Source organism: Fukomys damarensis, unplaced genomic scaffold (genome assembly GCF_012274545.1).
Source record: "Fukomys damarensis isolate Sample0158 unplaced genomic scaffold, DMR_v1.0_HiC HiC_scaffold_2, whole genome shotgun sequence".
Taxonomy (NCBI): Eukaryota; Metazoa; Chordata; class Mammalia; order Rodentia; family Bathyergidae; genus Fukomys; species Fukomys damarensis.
The window spans coordinates 45,572,283-45,595,527 of record NW_022900914.1 but is presented as its reverse complement, the minus strand read 5'-3'; the positions used below and the strand labels follow the sequence as shown (position 1 = coordinate 45,595,527).

At 40.7% G+C, this 23,245-nt stretch overlaps 1 protein-coding gene across 2 annotated transcripts in view; it reads right to left on the bottom strand.

The window, feature by feature from the left end:
• Anxa4 (annexin A4) overlaps positions 1 to 23,245 on the bottom strand; it is a 129,654-nt gene that overhangs the window by 66,437 nt on the left and 39,972 nt on the right. The window contains exon 1 of one of the 2 annotated variants that reach the window (XM_010609670.3): positions 55 to 190. The exons of the other annotated variant lie outside the window; for it this stretch is intronic. The gene's annotated coding sequence lies outside the window, so the exon portion shown is untranslated. Of the gene's footprint in view, positions 1 to 54; positions 191 to 23,245 lie in introns of those variants that run through there. 2 annotated transcript variants of the gene reach the window in all.

The following is a 23,245-nucleotide window of genomic DNA, read 5'->3' as shown; positions in this document are numbered from 1 at the left end:
CTTCCTCGGAACCGCCCTTTCCCGGGGCCCTGGACCCCAGTCCCAGCACCTTACCTCCCGCGCGAGACGAGGAGACGAGACTGGGCTGCTCTCTTCCTCGGCGGCTGCGGAGGTCACACCCTGCCAGGGTCGGGCCCAGCGTCTTATCCCGGGCGGATCCGCCCCACTTCGGGGTGGAGACAGAGCTCGAGTTCCTGGTTGTCCTTCTGCCCACGGGACCGGAAAGTCCCTCCCTGGGTGAGCGCACCTGGGTCCCGGCTGGGCAACCCTGGGGGAGGCCGGCGTCGGGGCCTGCACCTCGCAAGTGCCCGCACCCCGTGGGGGGCTCGACCTCGTGCCCTGCCTGGATTGCGCAGCCCGCCCAGCACCGCCAACCAGGTCCTGTCCCTGCAGGGTGGGATCAGAGGACCTGGGCGTCTCTCCTGCCCCGCGTCTGCAGGCCCTGGAGGGGGCCAGAGCCAGGCGACCTTCCCGCTTGCTCCCTGCACGTTCCCACCACGAATCAAAGCCGCCTTTCTGGAAAACAAGCTCCCATCCGCAGGCTCACAGGGGGCCTGTGGCTGGAAAAGTAGAAAGTGAAATCTGACTGGCGCCTATCATTAACACAGACGTTCCAAAATGTTCCCAGCAGTTCCTCACCACGCTTGAGGAAAACAGTTCCCCTTCCTGGTGCAGCCACCAGTATAGGGAGACCTTTGGGAAGAGAAGTCAGGAGCAGCAGCACCCAATTCTTCTGCACCTGAGAACTACAGTACCAGGGTTTAGTTCCTGGCAGGAGCTGCCAGGTCTGTCTCTGCACACCGCTTGCTCCTTGAGTTACACTTTGGTATCTTTTTGTCTGCTGTCCCTACTGGACACAAAACTCTTGAAGCCACTGACTAGGTCTAGGTCACCTTTGTGCCCGTGTCCAGGACTGTTTTATTATAGGCAACTAAGATAGAAATATTCTAGGCAGACAGGGCTGGGCCCGAGGAAGTCAGTGCAAAGGAGGAGAACACATTACAACTGTAGCTGGAGGCCCAACTGTTGAAGGTCAGGGCTCAAGATAAAGATGGAATGACCAGGCCTCCCCAAGTGATAAGCAGTAAATTGAAGATTATACTATAATCGGTACCACCTGTCCAATAAAGACTAGCTAGACATCAGCCACCCCAGTGGGTGACCAGGACCTCCTGATCCATCTCTTCCTCAGTTCCCCCACCCTGATCTCATACCAGAGATCAAACTCATTGGACATTGTGCTTACGAGGCAGGAGCAGCACCACGAAGCTAAATCCCTAGCCCCCATCTCTTCCTGAAAAGGTCCTTGTTCTTTTCATGTACTCTTGCTTCCTGACCTGCTTCCCCATTGGATCAATATTACCTAAGGGACTATCATCATAATCTTGTTGCTTGATTGTAGTTTTGACTTACGTTGTACCCATCTCATGCTTTTGTACCCACCTTGTGATTTTTGCACTGTAAAATTTTCTTTGAGAACTGGGCTCATTGGCAACCTTCTTTTGGGTGCCCTCCTGTCTCTCAGGAGCTATCCCTCTTTATAAAGTTTTCCTATTCTTAACCTCCATAGTTCCTTAGAATTCACTCTTCTGTTTTTGGGAACATGGATTCAGCGATCTGACATCTACCAGGTTTGGAGTTATGTTATTTCCCCTTTATCAGTTGCTGGCACCTAGCAGGATTTTAGTGAGTGCTTGAAGAATGAATCTGTTGCACCTGCAGGCAAATTTCAATTTTATTTAACAAAGGTAGCTTTAGGGAATGTTTGCTATACAGTAGATCAAAGTCTAAGTGGTTATTAGCACCCTTGAGACAAGAGAGGTAACATTAGATTATTTCATAAGGATGTAGTTAGAGGCAGTGATTTAAGATGGTTAAGAGATTAAACTTTAGGATCAGGCCAATTGCATCTAGCCCTATTATATGTTTGATAACCTAATAGTTTCTGAGCTTCAGTTTAGGAACTGAGCTTGAGGAAAACAATAGAAAAAGAATGCAATAAGTATAATTTTCTTCCTCAGAAAGATTACCTTAAAAATAAAAATTATGGCTGGGCATGAAGGTACATGCCTGCAGTCCCAGCACTTTGGAAGACTGAGGCAGGCCTATCACAAATACAATCCAGCCTGGGCAACTTAGCAACATAATGAGATCCTGTCTCAAAATGAGAAATAAAAATGTCTGGGGATATAGCTCGGTGTGAAGGCCCTGGTTTAATGCCCTGTAGTGCAGGGGTGTGGGGAGGTTAGGTACAGAAAACAATAACGGCCTGGAACAACTAACAGATGCTCTTAGCACCAAGCTGAGGTGAACTCTCTTTACACTGGGCAGGTGCACACAGCCCCCAGAACCCTGCTGCCTCCTCCCAACAACTGCCCTGGCACCATTTTGGGAAGCCATGGACAAAGGTTTTCATGGGGTACAAAAAGCCAGGAATAAATATAGACAGGGCTTTTATGGGGTCAGACTGAGGCTCAACCTCAGCAGAAACCACATCTTCAAAGTAAATGTCAAACCAAAACAAGAGAGACAAAGAAGGCCACTACATCCTTGTAAAGGGAATAATCCAAGAGAAAGAGATGACAATCATAAATATATATGCACCAAATATTAATGCCCCCAACTATATAAAACAAATATTAAGGGACATGAAAAACCAAATAAGCACTAATACAATTGTAGTGGGGGACCTAAATACCCCACTATAAGAAATAGCCAGGCATAGTGACACACACCTATAATCCCAGTACTTGGGAGGCTGAGGCAGGAGGATCACTGCAAGTTTGAGACTAGCCTGGGCTACACAGTGAGTTCCAGAGCAGTCTGAACTATATAGTGAGACCCTGTCTCAAAACAAAACAAAAACAAAACGTAAATAGATCATTTGACAAAAAAAACAATAACGAAATACTAGGACTGAAGCTTTTGAACAAATGAACTTAATAGATCTCTACAGAGTGTTCAACCCCACAAAATCAGAATATACATTCTTTTCCTCTGCACATGGGTCGTTCTCCAAAATAGACCACATGCTAGCTCATAGAACATGTTTAAATAAATGCAAAGGAATTGAAGTTACCCCATTTATATTATTAGACCATAGAGCAACTAAGCTGAAGATCAATAGCATAAGAAACTGTAAGAACTTCACAAACACATGGAAATTAAGCAACACTCTCCTGAACAATCAATGTGTCGCAGAGGAAATTAAAGAAAAAATTAGTCAGTTTTTACAAATAAATGATAATGCCAATACAACATACAGGAATCTGTGGGACACAATGAAAGGAGTTCTACATGGAAAATTCATAGCAGTGGATGCCCATGCTAGGAAAACAGAGCGAGTCCAAATAAACAACCTAATCATGAATCTTAGGCTCCTAGAAAAAGAAGAGCAAAAAACAAACAAACAAACAAACAAAAAACCCAAAGCTCATACAAGGGAGGAAATTATAACAACCAGAGCAGAAATCAATGCAATGGGACCTAAGAGAATGATACAAAAATATTAATGAATTGAAGAGGTGGTTTTTCAAAAGAATAAACAAAATCAATAAACTCTTAGCCAACCTTGCTGAAAAAAGGAAGAAAAGGCTCAGATCCAAGCAATTAGGAATGAAAAAGGCGAAGTCACAACAGATCCACCAGAAAAACCAAAGGATCATCAATACCTACTTTGAGAACCTGTACTTGAATAAAATGGAAAACACAGAAGAAATGGACAGATTTCTTGATACTTATGAATTACCAAAGTTGAATAAAGAAGATAAAAAAATTCTAAACACCCCAATTACATTCAGTGAAATTGAAAACATTATTAAAAATTTACCAACTAAGAAAAGCCCAGGTCCTGATGGCTCCACTGCTGAATTCTATAAGACATTTAGAGAAGAACTACTGCCACTATTCTTTAAACTTTTCGATGAAATTGAAAGGAAAGCAATACTTCCAAATTCATTCCTGGAAGCAAGTATCACTTTGATTCCAAAACCAGGGAAAGACCCAACCAAAAAAGAGAACTACAGGTCAATCTCCTTAAAGAACATAGATGCAAAAATCCTCAATAAGATACTGGCAAACAGAATACAGAGGGTCATCAAGAAGATCATACACCCTGACCAACTCGGGTTTATCCCAGGGATGCAAAGATGGTTCAGCATACATAAATCAATAAGTGTAATACACTATATTAACAAAGTCAAGGACAAAAACCATATGATCCTCTCGATAGATGCAGAAAAAGCATTTGACAAAATTCAAAACCCATTCATGATAAAAACCCTGCATAAAATTGGAATATATGGTCTTTATCTCAACTTGATAAGGGCTATCTATGAAAAACCTACAGCCAACCTCATACTAAATGGTCAAAAACTAAAAACCTTCATGCTAAAATCAGGAACAAGACAAGGATGTCTACTATCACCACTCCTGTTCAATATAGTTCTGGAAACATTAGCCACAGCAATTAGACATGAGAAAGAAATTAAGGTGATAAAGATAGGAAAGGATGAAGTTAAACTGTTATTGTTTGCTGATAATATGATACTTTACATACAAGACCCAAAAAACTCCGCCAAAAGACTTCTAGACTTAACTGACATTTTCTGCAGAGTAGCTGAATACAAGTTCAACCCTCAAAAATCAATAGCTTTCTTGTACACAAATAGACTCACTGAGAGAAAAATTGGGAATCAATTTCTTTCACAATAGCATCCAAAAAAAATAAAGTATCTAGGAATCAATCTAATGAAGGAAGCAAAAGACCTCTACACTGAAAACTATAGTGCTCTGAAAAAAGAGATTGAAGAGGATATAAGAAAATAGAAAGATATCCCATTCCTGGATATGAAGAGTCAACATAGTGAATGGCCATACTGCCAAAACTGCTGTACAGATTCAATGCAATCCCAATTGAAATCCCAACAGTATATTTCACAGAACTAGAAAAAAGAATCCAAAAATTCGTTTGGAACCAGAAGAGACCTAGGATAGCAAAAGCAATTATAGGCAACAGAGACATGACAGGGGGTATCACAATCCCCCACATAAAACTATACTACAAAGCCACTGTGATAAAAACAGCATGGTACTGGCAAAGAAAAAGACATGAGAATCAGTGGAATAGATTGGAAGATACAGAAATAACTCCTGATGTACTCAGCTACTTCATCTTTGACAAAGGAGCCAACCATCCTCATTGGAGTCAAGATAGCCTCTGTAATAAATTGTGTTGTAAAAACTGGATTTCAGCCTACCAAAGATTAAAACTAGACCCTTATCTTTGGCCATGCACTAAACTAAAATCTAAGTGGATTAAAGATCTAAATATTAAAACAGAAACCCTAAACTTGCTGGAAGATAAGTTAGGCAGAACTCTTGAAGACACTGGCATAGGAAAAGACTTTATGAACAAATCCTCAGTATCATGGGAACTAGCACGAAGAATCAACAACTGGGATCTCATTTTATTAAAAAGCTTCTGCACTGCAAAAGAAACCACCAACAGAACTAAGAGACAACCTACAATGTGGGAAAAAAATTTGCCAGCTGCCCCTCAGACAAAGCACTATTATCTAGAGTATATAACGAACTTAAAACATCAGGCCCCCCAAATATAAAGACCTGATTCAGAAATGGGCATCTGAAATGAACAGACATTTCTTAGACAAAGAAGTAAAAGCAACAAGTAAATACATGAAAAAATATTCAACATTATTGGTGATTTGAGAGATGCAGATGAAAACAGCACTGCAGAAAGAATGGCTGCTATCAAGAAATCAACCAATAAGAAATGCTGGGGGGTTGTGGGGAGAAAGGAACCCGTCTCCATTGTTGATGCGCATGCAGACTGGTACAACCATTGTGGAAATCAATATGGAGATACCTCAAAGGACTAGGATTACAGGTTCCATTTGCCCCAGCTATTCCTCTGCTGGGCATCTTTCCAAAACAATTAAAAGAATCATACCACAGTGATATATGTGCACCCATGTTCATAGCGGCACCATTTGTAATAGCTAAAACTTGGAACCAGCCCAATTGCCCATCAGTTGGAGACTGGATAAAGAAGATGTGGTTTTTCTATAAAATGGAGTACTACTCAGCCATAAAGAATGAGAAACTAGAGTCATTCATAGGAAAATTGATGTATATTGAGGCCACACTCTTAAGTAAAATAAATAACACACACATGTGTAAATACTGAATAGTTTATCCAATGTGAAAAACTACAAGTCTTTTATTTAGACTTTATTTAGATTTTATTTATCCAAATTGTATAACTGATAATTGTGAAGTAGGAAGAAAAGGGCTAAAGGTGTAGGGCAAGTGGGAAGGGTAGGGGAAAGGAAATAAGGGAAAATAAAAAATATGAGAAAAGGAAAAAATGGAAACAAAGCATTTGTAAATAGGGGAGGGTGGAGAGGGTGAAGGGAGGGCAGGGGTATGGGGGGAAAATGAGAACCAAGACCTGTCATGTAAAGGTACAAGATCCCGATGATGAATGTAACTGTACTGAATACTTAAAAAGTACCAATAAACTCAATGAAAAAAAAATAATAAAAGAAATAGAACCACGTCTTTGCAGAGCTTCTCCCTAGGCCTGTCCCGCTTTCCTCATTTACTCACGGGGGTCTTCTGAGAACATGCTCACCATAGCACTTAGTCAAGAATCCCTACATCTGGTTGTGCTTCTCCGGGAACCTGCTCTAAGAATCTTTTAAAAATTAATGGAGCTGTGGATACTGAAAGCTCGAAGGAGCCTTCAAATGAAAGAGAGCAAGGGGACATGTGCATTTACTGCATCCCTCTTGAACCTTGCAAAAGCAAGAGTTGATTTTCTAAAAATCTCACCGGGTCAAGCAAACAAGAAAGGGAAAATAATAACCAAGTTTTAGAACCTGGAAAGCAGAGATGCTGATGATAACTGACTTAGCAGCACTGAGAAAGCGGACTCCTACGCCAGAAGAAGGGAAAGCCAAGAAGCAACATGACAGTGTAGGATTCCTCAGAGTGGGTGGAAGGACAGACTGAAGCGGGAGGGTTTGCTTTAACTGTGCAGGAAGCAGCTACTGTCCTCTGTCCCTGCCTGCACAGCTGTCACTATGCCTCAGGTGGAAGACGGAAGCCCGTTCTCGGGCAGGGCTGAAGGAGAGATCTCTGGAATGGGGCAACAGATGTAGTCACAGTGCTCCAGTTATTGAAGGCTTTCCAAGAAACTATCCCCAAACATAGTGACTTATGACACTGATCATTTTATTATATCTCACAATTTTATGGATCTGAATTTGAGCAAAGCATGGCTGGGCAATTTTTCTGCTCCACATGGCATCAATAAAGGTCACTTGGTGGAGTCAACTGGCAGTATTCACCCAGTCTGGAGACTGACTCATATATTGCCCCCAAAGGAAGGATCTCTGGAGTGCTGATCTCAACTGGCATGGTCAGCCAGACCACCTACATATCCTCTCTCCACACAGCAGTCTCAGGACTGTCAGATTTCCTACATGGAAGCTCGGGGTTTCCAGAAAGAATAGTCCAAGAGATCCAGGCATGAGTTAGCAGCTTATTATTTAAGCTTGGAAGCCACTTGGACACGATTTCTATTGCATTCTGTAGGTCACGCAAATCACTAGGCCAGGCCACATTCAAAGGAAGGGAGATTAGACTTCTTCCCTGAACGCGGGTGTGCATGTGCAAAGAATACACAGCTGTCTTTAATAGAAGCTAGTAGACAAGCATAAGGCAAAATTGAGAAATTGAGAAGTCACATGGAAATTAAGATGTGAATATTCAGCTGCTTGATAATCTTTCTCCACTTGACTCCTACAACACTGGCAGCCAGAATTATTGTGTTCACTGGTATGGGGAGCTGGGGAATCTGAGCCAAGCCCTAAAGAGAGTGTAAACAGTTACTCAGTGAAACTGGAGCCACCTGTTAGTGAAGTCATCCTTATCAGGTCCCAGTATTCATATACACACACAGAGCCTCCAGGCGGCAATTTAGGTCTCACAATTAGCACAGCTAAAAAATACAGGACACTTAGTTCAATTTTAATTTCACACAAATTATATTTTACTCAAGTATAAAATACTTTTCATGAAACAGACTTATACTAAAAATTATTTATCTAAAATTCAAATTTAACTAGGTATTTTGTTTTGTTAAAGTTGGCACACTTAATATCGGTCAAATGTCATCACAATTGACATGAACAATAGAACCCAAAACATATAAGCAGGGAAAAAAAAGTTGGAAAGAATCAGATGATAGGGAAAGAGGACAACTTTGAGGACTTATTATTGATCTCCTCTAGAAATACAATTAGAATAAAAATAGAATATTCTTTTTTATATCACCTGGATAATATGTTTTTATTATTTATAAAAATAACTCATCTTTCTGAAACTTAATTTATATTCAAACATTTAACACAAGGAAAGAGTATAGCATTGCAGTTGAGTATGATATTGGGAGTTAAGTGCACCTGGATTCAAATATTGGATCCACTCTTTCTTATAGAGTGATCTTGAGGGTGTGATATTTATCCCAATGGAGCCCGAGTTTAGACAAAAAATAGAATATTCTTATTTTAAGAATATTTGTATTAGTAGTAGATGTTTGCATACATAATGATTGCATTTCTCATGGAAGTTGGTACATGGACATAACACATCTTCTTTTTACCTCCCCTTCTCTTCCCTTCTCTTCCTTCCATCTCTTGGTCCCCTTGCCATTTGCAAAAGATGTATCTCATGTTTCCAATTTTCTTTCTTTTACTTTTCTGTTTAATTATTTAGATTTTGGGCATCTCATTTAAGAGAACCATGTGATATGTAGGCTATGTCTGGTTTATTTGATTTATTTCACTAACATTATTGTCTCAAGGTGCATTCATTTTCCTAGACAATGACTCAAATTTATATCTTTTTATAGCACAATAGTGCTCTATTGAGTATAAACACCACATTTTCTTTGTCCATTCATCTGTTAATGGACATCTGTATGTCCACTTCTAAGATTTTGCTATTATGCTGCTATAAGCATGTAGCACTGTAATTTGATGTCTTAGCATTTTGGGGAAGATACCTTGAAAGAGCTAAGTCAAATAGAATTTTTATTTTTAGCATTCAAAGATTCTCCATAGTCCATACTAATTTCCACAGTGGTTGTTGAACTTTTTTTTTTTTTTTTTTTTTCCGGGGATTTATCAGTAATATAAAAACTATAAACAAAAGAGATTATAGAGGACATCAGAAAATGGACAGATATCCCTTGTTCCTGGATAGGCAGAACCAATACAGATATTCCCCATTTAATGACCTACCTGTTTTAACAACTGTTCAGACTTACAACCAAGGTGTGTTCTTCAGACTTATGACCTTCTGCAAGGATTTATGACCTGTTATTTTGTTTTTTTGTACCGGGGATCGAACTTGGGTCCTTGTGCTTGTGAGGCAGGCGGGAGAACCACTGAGCTAAATCCCCAGCCCTGAACTTTCTAACTTTCCCATCAACATTGTAGAAGGATTCTATTTTCCCTACAGCCTTGCCAACATTGGTTATTATTTGATTTCTTGATAATGGCCATTCTTTCCGAAGTAAAATGAAACTCAGTGATGCTTTAATTTGTTTTCTCTAAAGGCTAAAGATGTTAAACGTTTTTTCATGTACTTATTTGCCATATTTACTTTTTCTTCTGCAAAGTGACTGTTCACTACCCATTTTTTGACTGGGTCTTTTATTTTGGTGGTATCACTGCATTATTTTCTTGTGGTTGATTCCTCCTCCCCCCCCCACCCCCCACTTAACTGTTCACCCTTCCTGATATATTCATTCCACTTTATTTTTTGGCATTGCCGGCCTGGTGGTCTCTGTACGATATCTTTGAGAATTTTTTGGACTGCTGGTTTGGTGATTATGAATTTCTTAAGGTGCTGCTTATCATGGAAATACCTTATTTCTTCATCAATTCTGAAAGATAGTTTTGCAAGATATATCAGTCTGGATTGGAAGTAGTTTTCTTTTAGGGCTTGAAACATTTCACTCCAAGCTCTCTTGGCTGTTAAGGTTTGGGTTGAGAAGTCTGCTATAATTATAATGGGTTTACCTTTGTAAATGATTTGTTGGTTTTCTTTAACAGATTTTATGATCAATTCTTGTGTTAGACTTCTGTGATTAGATATGTTATGGAGACATTCTTTTCTGATCGTGGCTATTTGGGGTTCTATATGCCCCATTTGTCTGTATGTTAAATACATAAAGATACTTTTCCCATACTTGGAAATTTTTCTGCTATTATTTCTGTAAACAAGTGTTTTTTTTATGCCATTCATGCTATTTTTTTTCCACTGATTCAAATTAGTCTTTACATCATCTAGCAGATTTTGGATCCATTGTCCATGATCTCTCGTTTTTAAGGTACCTCTGTGTACATGGTCACCTGCACCAGCTGTCTTCTAGTTCTGACACTGTTCTCACATCAGTCACTTCTGTTGTCCACACTTTCGGTTGAATTTTTTATTACCTTGATTTGTGTTTGGTACCTTTTCATGGACTCTAATCCTTTGCTAAACTAGTCATTCATGTATCATTTTGTTTAGTTCAGCTAGATTTTTGTTTGTGTCTTCTGTAAGCTCACTGGTAATTTTAAGTCTATTATTTGTTTATTTATATCAACTTTGAGCTCTCAAGCACCTTACTGATCTGTTTTTTGTTTCCTTTTTTAATACTTCAGATAATTCAGTTGTTTGGCTTTTGATCATCTCCCCATCATTGCTCCATCAGTGCTCATCAGCTTTAGAGTAGTTGGGAAGTTTTTGAAAGCATTTTGATGTCTTGTTTCTTCAGGTTTCACTACTGTGTGCATATGTGTGTGCTGAGGGTTGAGGGTCTATTACTGTGTTGGTACTATGGAGATCTCTTTGGTAGTGTCTCCTTTTCAGTGATGTGATCTGGGTGTAGTCAACTATAGCCTTTTGCCTCTGTCCCAGTATATAACTATCTCCATTAATTTAAGGAGAAAAGGTGTTATGGCTCATGTCTAGATGTCTCCCCAAAGCTTCATGCAGATGTAGGTGGGCTTTTTTAGAGGTGGCTGGATCTAGAATGTGTGATCTGAGATTAAAGGTATGTTGTTACTAAATTAGTCCATTGATTTATTTGGCATAGATCTGGGTGTAGATAATGGGAAGGAATACACTGGGTGTGAGTGGTACCACCCAAAGTGGAGTTAGCCTGGAAAGGGTAAAATGGAGAGGCAGGCTGCTTCTTCCTCACTATTTTACTGCTTTGCTGCCATCCTGCCTTCTGCCCACCATGAATTGTTTCTCCTCTGCAATGCCTCTCTGCCACATCACCCTGCCCTGTAGACAGCCAACTATGAACTAAAACCTCTACAAACTGTGAGCCAAAATAAATCTTTCCTCCTTTAACTGTGGGTGTCAGGCATTTTGTCTCAGCAATGAGAAAAGTAACCAAGACAGAAGGATGCAATGTAATTGCCCCAGTACCCTGTTCTCCAGAAATGAACTTCAGACTTGTCAATGACCCAAAAACAAACCAGATGTTGGCATACAGTAAAAATCAATCAATAGCAACTATGCTACTCTGCAATAGCAATGAAATCAGCAACAATAACAGCGATAAAGACAAACTGGATACTGACATACCACAAGAACCAATAAAAATTACCACTGCATCACCCTTAACAAAAGCAAAGAGATGTGTAAGAATAATATAGGCACAAAGACAAGCCAGATATTGAAATACAGTAAATATCTACTAAATGCAACCAGTATAGTGAGTTCTTGAATTACGAATGAGTTCCATTCTGGGAGAACATTCATAAGTTAAATTCATTCATAAGTCTGACAAAGTGAGTTTTATACACCTTTGACACAAATATACAATGTGAAGCATAAAACACACACATATAATACAGTAAGTCCCCTACTGTACTGTACCACTGTACACTATCACACTGTACAGTAAGCACACAGCAGCACAATTGTGACAATGTCTGCAGATAAGTGAGTTACATTCTCAATTTTTCTGCAGCTTGAATGTCTGTAAGTTGGGGCCTTACACTGCTACCATCAGCAACAGAAAAGAATTCAACAAGAACAGCATAGTCAATTAAATACTTAAAGATTAATAAAGCTTAATAGTAATGCTAATAAAAATGGTGGGATAGGGAAGGGGAAAATGAAAGAAGTAAAATTTGAAAAATAAAAGAAAGATGAGGAAAGATGAGTGAGATAAAGAATCCTATTAAAAAGTAACATAAAATTATATAAAAGTAACAGAAAAGAACAAATAAGAAAAAGAAGAAAAAAGAAAAAAATCCCAGAGTGAAAGAAAGGAAAATAAACCCAGACCCCTAAAATTCAATGAAGACAAAGAGTAATGAGTCAAAAAATTTCTCCGTGTTTTTGAATAAGTAATTTCTGTCCAGGTTTTGCAGTATTAAAATCCACCAGATATGTGGGAGGAACAGTGAATCACTACTAAATCCTATTTTATTTCCACACTCATTTTTGTATGTGAATGCTGAGTCCTTCCCTAACTTTCCTATTGGGCATGGATGTTCAGTAGCATATGCCTTAGGAGCGTGTATTCACTCCACCTGCTCCTATTTTCTGTGTCCCTCTTTGTATTCCAAATCATTGCTTTCTCTGCCCAGCTTTATAGCCTGTGGGTTGTGAGTGTCTCCTCTTTTCCAGAGGCCCTTCTGTCTCTACATCCCAGGCTTTGGCAACTGTCCAAGCTGAGGTGTATCTCTGGTCACATTGTTTGTTTTTTGTACCAGGGATCAAACTCAGGTCCTTGTGTTTTGCGAGGTCTCTGGTCACATTGGCAGATAGAGAAAGTAAATAGACCACTGACTTCTTGGCTGGATGGAAGCAGTGGGGTGGGGGGGGGCCCTGGACTTTAAGAACTAGCCCACTCTGAAAATCATGTGTAACTGGGCTGGCTTCTTACTACAGAGGGCTGGACCCCAGTGTCCTTTCAGCCTGAACTTAAACTTCTTGGGGGGTAGGGTCTATGTATAGCCCACGCCTTCTGCACAACTGTCTCTTGTGGCCATCCTCCACACAGTCATCATGGTAGGACAATCCCAGAAAGCCTGAAGTGTAGTTGTTCTACAGCTCACTCTTAAACAACTAACTCCTTCTCAAGATGGCTGCTGATTAAACACTCTCAAATACGGTGGGCTTTGCACTAGATTTCGTCTCCAACTCTCGCCTGCATTGTAGAAGGAGTTCTTTTCAGAATAAAATCCCACGTTGCTTTTGCAGTTTATAACAACCATAGGCTTTTCTTAGGAGTGGTGCTGGCAGCCCAGTCCATTGTTTCTCCCTGGGGCTGCCGACCCACCCAGACTTACCTTGTATTAGCAGAAACAAGTCACCCTCCCCGGGAGACAGGGTTAGCATTTAAGATTACTTTGTTCTTTTCTTTTCTTTGTGTTCAGTTTTCCTGTAGTTTCTAGTTTTTTGTCAGCTTTTTCCTGATTCCCAGAGATCTATTTCTTTCTTTCTTCACTGAATTGCTATTTTCCAGGTGTCTTGATTCTAGATCCTGGAGAGGCTGTATTTTGTTGCTGGGGGGTCATTCCACCATTTTTAGTCCTCTAGATATTTTTTTGAAAGGAAAACCCAGAGAACCAGAGATCTTTCAAATAGAAAATGTGACGGCAAAAGCAAAAAGTTCAGTTGAGTGGTAAATTATACAGTTAGGAAATATTCTAGGATACCCAGTGATTCCTCTGCATCCTTTGGGAATCAGTTCTAAGACCTCTGTGAATATAAAAATCTGTGTATGCTCAAGACTCTTCTATAAAATGGCTTAGCATTTATATATAATCTACACATATCGTCCCATGAAATTTGAAACAGCTCTAGATTATTTACAATACCTAAGATGCAATGTAAATATTTGTTTTATTATATTGTTTAGAGAATAATGATAACAAAAATCTGTACATGTTCAGTACAGGTGCAACCATGCAGATATCCTATGCCTAATGACACAGTACACAATCCAAAGTTGGTTGAAATGGATTCAGAGGGCCACCTGCATAGACAAAAGGCAAAGCAAAGAGAAAGGGGTAAGAAAGAATAAGAAAATAGGAAAGCTAGGCCTGGAATCTGGGAAACTGAACTGTCCCGGGCCTGATGCCAGAGATAAGAATGAGAAGGACTTCAGAAACGACTCTAATATCTTCTTTACCTTATGGCAAGTAAATAAGATTCTCAGTGAGGATCAACTAGCTGAACCCAGTCAGTCACCAGAGTCATGAGAGAATAATAACCGGTTATTATGGGTTGGAGTGTATCTCAATGATACAGCACTTGCTTAGCATTTATGAAGCTCTAGGTTCAATCTTCAGTGCTGAAAATTAATAATAATAATAGCAATAATAATAACAATAACAACAGTGACCATTGTTTCACACCACGAAATCTTTTTTAGAGCAATTGACAACTAATACATTTCTACATAGAGTTGGGATTTTAGTCCAGACTTCTGAATCTCCCCTCCCAATAGTCATTGACATTGTATAAAGCAGGTAACGAAAGGAATTTTTACCTAAGTGACAAGTCTGTTATCTGACACTGGAGATGGCAGTCTCAGTATGATGACCAGGAAGGAAGGAAGTGAAGCTGGAGACCAGAAAACTACTGGTCCTTTCATCAACGGCTTTGGAAAGCATTGAGATGAAACCTTGCAAGGGTGACATTCCTTGCCAGATGGCTCCCTCCACAATCCTTTCAGGCTGCTGAAAGGTAACCGACTCTGAGATGTGAGAGGAAGATTCCAGCAGTATCTAAACAGACAGGCAGGGAGCCAGGAAGAATTAGCTCATCCTATTTTGGAGCAAATGCAAAGTATGGATAAAAGTTTTGACTTTCAAGGATGAGTAAGCAGGAAAAAAAACTGAACTATAAAAAAATTCTAGAGCAGAGGGAGAGAGAGAGAGGGAGAGAGAGAGAGAGAGAGAGAGAGAGAGAGAGAGAGAGAGAGAACACAGTTGTTCAACCCATCCAAGGATCATAGAATATAGTAATCCTACTGAGTATATATGAAAGAACATCTCCACCACAAGTCACAGCAATACGTTAGGCTTGGAGAAATATCTATACAAAGCTTGCAAAAGAGAGGCTCATGCAAAAATTAGCTTCCAATCTGCTTAATTGTGTATGTACAGAGAGAGAGGGGAATTCAGGGCTATTTGGGGGCTCAGAGGTACTGGCAGTTCTACACTCTGTAAGTAGCACCCACCTTTTCCACAGGGAAAAACCAGTGGATCCTGGTTCCTAGGTAGGGGAAATGGCACCACAGCTTGCTTCATTTCCAGTGTGGGTTCCCAAGCAATGTAAGGCACAATCACTTATCGGCCTTTTGGCTAAGATCATGTGCAATGGAAAGTACAATATGGCAACTCAGGGATGGCATATCTATAATGAGCACAATCTGTTGATACAGGCCCCTTGTGGTATTGTAGTAGTCTTCAGTCAGTGAACTCTATTGTTACTGTGAAAGAGGCATTGCCCGATTCATCTCACTTCCAGGTACTAGGATCTCAGAACTTTATGATTGCCTAATGGACCAACTGGTGAGCAATACCTTCAATCCCATGCCCCTAAAGTCAATCCCTAAACAGCAGAGATTACTACAGGTGCCAGGCCATTGCCCATGAACAGGTAGTCTAAGATTCCACAGGCTACATATCTTATTTATCTTCCTAGGGTGAAACCTAGGGCCTGAAACATATAGGTAAGCACTTGACCACTGAGTCATACCCCGCTCTACAGAAAATGTGTGTGGATAAGCAGCAGCATTTTCCATTTTAGCTTGTCTTCTATATCTAAGGAGTAATACCCAATACTCTCCCACATACCCAACCTGTTTGGTTACCATGAGCTACTGCAGCTCAAATAAAAGAGAAATTTTGACCACAGGAAGGTTAACCATTTGCATTACATCAATATTTCAGCATAATTTGATAATCAAATATCAATACATTTGCAGATCATTGGCCTCAAGGGAATGTTCTCCCCTCACCCTTCACCCCTCTGAGAAGCTTGGCAGCTGGCAAGGATGGCATTTTCCTCCATTGTTGGCTTTTAATTTTATTTTTTCAGTGCAAGGAATGAACCCAGGGCCTGGCTCCACCACTAAGCTGTATCTCCTACTTCATGTGGGCTTCAAAAAAAAAAAAAAATTATGTTCTGACTCATGCCTTTCCTGCTGCAGTGCTGCAGCTCAGGTATAAGCCTCACCAGATTAACCATGGCTACGAAAATGAGCTCTGATCATAGGAACAAACATGGGTCTTGTTTGTTTTCATACATACTCAGGCAAATGGGGATAGCCTGGCCATGACTGCTGTTAACTTGGCCATAACAACACACAGCAGTTACAAATAGTCCTAGGATAAGAGTTACTGTTAATAACCCATCTTTTGATACTGTACTTATTCTTTATGGAGGGGTTTTCGGGGTAAACGGAAGTTGTGGCTACTGCTAGATCCAGGAGAGCTACTTGGTGGGGAACTCCACCAGGAGTGTGAGAAAGAGACTATGCAAGAGGGGAGGGACCCAGCTAAACTTGAATAACAAAGACCCAGTAATTGCAGGCCACTTTTGGTACAGAGATACCTAAGAATAATAGAACTGGGACTCAGTTTCTAGGAAATAAGTCTCAGTTATTGAGTGGGATTCAACTCAACCCCATATTCTTTCCCCTGCTCCCTTACACTCACAGGGAGGCCCCCAGGTGGCTAAACTAAGCCATGGATTTTAATCTAAGTGATGACATAGCAGCTGCCGGCTCCTCTGAATGTCTTAGGGTCAGCATCTCATCCAGCTAAAAGTTGGCTGCACGTCAGTAGATTCGTCCAAGAGGAGACAACAAACTCAGATTTATGCAGTTTGTTAGGCAGAGGAAGCGGCATGAGCTTCATGTTCACAAAGGTTCCCCCTTGTCTCCAAGCCTCAGAGGGCCTCAGAGGCAGGCCCAGGTGGACATGGGCAATACGTAAGGTCTGCGTCTCAGATAAGGAGCACTAAACCCAAGAAATCCCTAATATTATAACGGGACGACTAACAAACCTGCTTATCTGCCCAGGTCTTCTAACCTGGAAACGGAGGAGATCTCCAGGCAAGGAAGGGCAAGGGACCCTAGCTTTATTACCCCGTAACATCTTCAGGGAGAGACCTCTCCAAATCTCTCTGTAAGGAATCACTGCTTTTAGCTTCCCAAGTCTGTCTGTTACATGAACATCTCTGAACTAAACTCTCAGTGCCTTTTGCTCAGCAGATCCATGGAAAGACAGAATCCATGGAGAATAATCTCTCAGTAATTATAATATCTTGTAAACTTATGAAAAAGCCAAGTTCACAGCCCCGTAATACAGATGAACTTTAATATCATGAAAACATCATTATAGATCACTCTGCCATGTGAAATACAAAACTCCACGAGCAATGTATCAAACCAATAAATGCTGGGCCAGAGATTTAGCTCAGCAGTGCCACATTTGCCTCACAAATGAGTTTGATCCCTGGTACCAAAAATAAATAATAACAATAATTATTACTATTATAAATACTGAGTGACGTTTTTCTGGAGATTCTTAACTCTATGGAGGGATGTCTTGGGAATGGCACTCTGATATTTTGGGTTGGATAATCCTTTGTTGTGCAGGGCTGTCCTGGCATTGCAGGATGCAACACCCCTGACTACCTGCGAGATGCCAGTTATCATTACATCCAATTATGACAAAAGTATCTCCAGACTTTGCCAAAGATGTCCTGGGCAGGGGGAGGGGGAAGATCACCCCCCATTAGAACCACAGCTGTGTTCTGTTCTTTTCTCATGTAATCATATTTTGAAAATAAATTGTCAAACATCAAATACTCAGGAGTAAATCATTGGAAGGTGTGTGAGACAACTACACAGAAAACTAAACTACTGAGAGAAAGAAGGTGGAATTCAATAGAGAGAAGCACTATGTTCCTACCCAGAAGATCCTATATTGTAATTATTTGATGCTCCCAAATTGATCTATAAACTCAGCATGATCAAATCATCTCATCCAGTTCGTGTTATACACACATGGAAATTAACTCACTGATTCTAAAATGTTGCCCAAAATGCAGAGGGCCAAAATATCCAAATGTATCATAATGAAAAAGATCAAAACTAGAGATATAAAACTGTCAAGACTATGATATAGTATGCTATGCTATGATACCTGAGTCAGCATGACAGCCACATAAAGATCGACAGACAGACACATGGAACAAAAGAGAGAAGGCAAATATAGTCTCTCACCTATGATTTATGACAAAAGAGGAGGCATAGGGCTGGGGATGTAGCTCATTTCTGCACCTGCATGACAAGTACAAGGTCCTGAGTTCCAAAATCCAATCTGATCCCTGGTACCAAAAAAAAAAAAAAATTGTTAACCATATAGGACATGTAAAGACTTTCTGTTCATCGAAAGACATGAAAAGAATAAAAATGAAAGACTGGGCTGGAGATGAGACTCAGTGGTGAGTGCTTTCCTCGCATGTGGGGCCATGGTTTCATCCCCTGCACCACAAACAAAAAAACAACAAAACAAAGAAACTATTAAAGGGCAAAAGCATGATAAAAAAGTATATATACATACTGCCTCATTATATATTTATTAACTAAAACAGGAAAAAATAATAACTTCGCAGTGGAGACAGCACCTTACCCAAGTGGTCCAAGTTAGCATCACCGCTGATGAGACATCCTGCCTTCATGTTCCTCCAGATGGGACATCACGAACTGAGAATGACGCAGCATCATTTCTTGTAAAGATGCATAACCTAACTTCAGTCCTGAGGGTTTCCTTCAGACAAACCTAAGTTCAGGACGTCTTACGAAGTGACTAGCCAGTACCCCTCCAAAGTGTTAGGATCATGAGAGACAAAAACTGCAGCGGCGTCTCAGGTCAGTGAAGACTAAAGAGATGCGGCAAGTAAATACCATGTGTCATTCCAGGTTGAATCCTAGTCCAGAAAAAGATGTTAGTGAGACCACTGATGAAATTCTAGTAAAATCTGAAGATGAATACTAACGATGATTAGATGACAGTTATATAAGATATCAAGATGGGTGAAGAGAATATGGAATTTTGCTAAAGTCTAAGAGGATTTCAAAATAAAAAATTAAAATGAAAAGAAACATGAAGAGAAAGTTGGCAAAGATTTGAATAGGCCCTTTTCAAAACAAGATACATAAATAGCCAAAATGACATTCAAAAAAATGCACACCTTTGTTAGCCATCTGGGAAATGCCCTGGTGAGATACTACTGCACACATCAGAATGTCTGAGGTGAAAAAGACAAGTTATATCAGATGTGAATTGGAGTTACTCTACTCTCACACACTTCTGGTGGGAGCAAGGAATGGTATAGCCACACTAGGGAACAATTTAAGTTGGATGAATGTGCACACTCTGACCTAGCAGTGCATGTTCATCAAAAGCTATTTTAATGGCCCAGGATTTAGCTCAGTGGTGTGGCCACCTGCCTCACAAGTGCAAGGACCTGAGTTCAATCCCCAGTACCAAAGGAAAAAAAAAAGCTATTTGAAAAAAAACTTTAGAGCATTATTATTATTTGTAATATTATTATTTGTATTTATAATAGTCAATAACCGTAATAGTCAGTAACTGCAAACAATTAATATATCCATCAACAGTGAAATGAATAAATTGTGGTACAGTCACACAACAAAATTATACATACATGTGTACACACACATACAGCAGGAGAAATATGAAACCACAAGTACATATAACAACACACATCTTTCCTAAACAAAACTTTGAGTAACAGAGGTCAGACACAAACCAGGAGTTGTTATACCATTCTATGAAAACTTCAAGAGCGCGTATAATTTGTATTTTTAAAAGTCAAGATAATGGTTATCTTGGAGCAAACAGAGTTTCTGGAATTCCGGTAACACTCTGTTACTTGACCTACGTGTGGCCTCTGTGCGTGTCCCTGAGCTGTGCCCTTTTCCCTGTGTATGCCAGGCTTCCACAGATGGCTTACATCCAACACTTCATCTCCAGTAGAAAAGAGTACATTGCTCATCGCTTCTCAGCCTTTGGCTAAGATCCAATGCAAAGAGTACATTTCTCTAGTGATATGCATGACTGGGTCAAGCTGACAAATGAATCCAACTCCTGGGCTGAAGAATGCGGTGGTTAATTCTTCAGGAAAATTACTTTCAAAATGAATAATTGGTTTTACTGAACAGTTCTGATCATATCCTTAGAAGCAGCATAACTGCATAGTTAAAGAGCATCCCAGGGCCAGGGATGCAGCTCTGTGGTAGGGCGCTTGCCTAGCAGGCACAAGGCCATGTGCGTGGTCCATCCCCAGGGACAAACACCAAAAAAGCCCTAGGAATCACACTGTGGGACAATGAACCCACATACTTCAGATAATTTTTTTTACATTTACAAGTGCAAAAAATATGGGGAAGAAAATTACATTACTAAAATGACAGGTAAAATGAGCTGGTTCTTTTAAAATGTCATTTCTTTAAAATAAATGATTGCTTGATTTTGCCGATAAACCACAAAACAGAAAGCTGTGAGTAATTCAGAGTTGTATACAGCCTCTGGCAGTGCACGTCGTCCTGAAGGCCGTGCTCTGTGCTGCTGCTTTGCTCCATTTGCTCTCACCTGGGCCCTGGGCCTGTCGGGTCACAGGAACTGACTCTAGGAAATAGGAAGATCACAAGCTCAAAGCCAGCCTGGGGAATTTAGCAAGACTCTGTCTCAGAATAAGGGCTGGAGAGGTAGCTCACCGGTAGAGTACTCTGTGTCCCACCCCCAGTACTGCAAAAACACCTCACTTCAAAGCCTTTATACACAGGGAGGGTGGGGGTTGGGGGATAAAATAAAATAAAATTTATTTTAAAAATAAAAATAAAGGAAAAAACACCTCACTGAATTGTACACTTAAAATTGGTGACTTTTGCCAATGTGGTGGCACAGGCCTCTAATCCCAGCACTCAGGAGGCTGAGGCAGGAGGATTGCTGTGATTTGGAGGCCACATAGTGAGTCTGGGCTACACAGTGAGTCCAAGGCCAGTCTGGATTACACAGCTACACCCTACCCCTCCCTAAAAAATTGTAACTTTAAGTGTATGTAAATGATGCCCTCATTTAAAAACCCTAATGCGACAATTATTAACAGCTACTTGTTTCCTTGAATCGGTGCTTAAGGTGAGGCCCATCATGTCATCAGTAAGGCCGCCCAGCATTTCCCAGATGAGTATCAGGTAGGTGGATTCCTGAGGCTCGTTGTGTCTTCCAGCTTAAACATTGATAGACTGCAGGAGTCAGATGCACTGCGAGTGGGGTGCGACATGAGCTCGGTGAGTGCTGGGGCACCGTGTCTCCACGTAATGAAGTCACAGAGGGGAAGACGAGGACAGTGCTTACAGGTCACATAAAAGCACTCAGATCATATCATTTGCAGGAAAGTGGACAGATCGTGAGACTCTAATGCTAAGAGAAATAAGCCAGGCACAGAAAATTAAATATAGCGTGGTTTCTCTTATATGACAAACCCCAGATTTAAATTATTTATTTATTTTGAGACAGGGTCTCACTATGTAGTTGACACTGACCTGGAACTCACTGTGTAGCCCAGGCTGGTCTCAAACTCACAGCGATCCTCCTGCTTCAGCCTCCCGAGTGCTGGGATTACAGGTGTGTGCCACCATGCCCGGCTTCCAAATTTAAATTATTTAAAAAATGAACAGACATTTCTCAGACAAAGAAGTAAAAGCAGCAAATAAATATGTGAAAAAATGTTCCACATCACTGATCATTCGAGAGATGCAGATGAAAACAACACTGAGATTCCACCTCACCCCACAAAGAATGGCTGCTGTCAAGAAATCACACAATAACAAATGTTGGCGGGGTTGTGGGGAGAAGGGAACCCTTCTCCATTGTTGGTGGGAGAGTAGACTGATGCAACCACTGTGGAAATCAATATGGAGATACCTTGGAAAGGTAGCATTAGAAGTCCCATTTGACCCAGCCATCCCTCTGCTGGGTATCTTTCCAAGAGAATTAAAAGAATCACACCATAGTGATATATGTGCACCCATGTTTACTGTGGCACAGTTTGTAATAGCTAAAACTTGGAAACAGCCCAATTGCCCATCAGTTGGAGACTGGATAAAGAAGATGTGGTTGGTCTATAAAATGGAGTACTACTCAGCCATAAAGAATGAGAAATTAAAGTCATTCATAGGAAAATGGATGCATACTCTTAAGTGAAATAAATAAGACACACATGTGTAAGTACTGAATAGTTTCTCTGGTGTGAAAAACTAAAAGTCTGAATAAAATCCAAACTGTATAACTGATAATGTGTAATAGAAAGAAAAGGGCTAAATGTGTAGGGGAAGTGGGAAGGATAGGGGAAAGGAAAAAGGGAAAAAAATATGAGAAAATGGAAACAAAGTCTTTGTAAATAGGGAAGGGGTATGGGGAAAAAATGAGAACCAAGACCTGTCATGTAAGGGTACAAGATCCCAATGATGAATGTAACTGTACTGTATACTTAAAAAGTACCCCAAAATCAATAAAAAAGTATAATAAGGGAGAGATTGTAGGAAACAGAGAGGCATACCTTCTAGGGAAGAGAAAGGGAAGCGGGGTTGGAAATGCCCAATAAAGAATATGCAGATATTCTACATCTATATATTAGGAATTGCAAATATGCACTCATTTAAAACTGAAATAAACGCATTGGATGGACAGGGGTGCATCCTCCTGACTTCACTTAGGTCGGGAAAGTGCTTGCGGTACTGTACCTGGGCGAGGTTGCCATCTAGTGGCGGGAGGGATAACCACGCGGAGGAGGGGTGCGTGGGGCCCGGAGTCGGCTTCTCCTTTTTACAGAACCCAGAAGGTCTCTTGGCAGAAGGTGACTCTCCAGCAGTGGATTGCCAGTGGTGGGTTAGTGACCCATCGAAGGGCTTGAAGGAATCCTTTGAAAAGACTCTTTGAAACTGAAGAAAATTGCCGGGTGTGGTGGCTCACGCCTGTAATCCCAGCACTCGGCAGGCTGAGGCAGGAGGATCACTGTGAGTTTGAGACCAGCCTGGGCTACACAGTGAGTTCCGGGTCAGTGTCAACTACATAGTGAGACCCTGTCTCAAAAA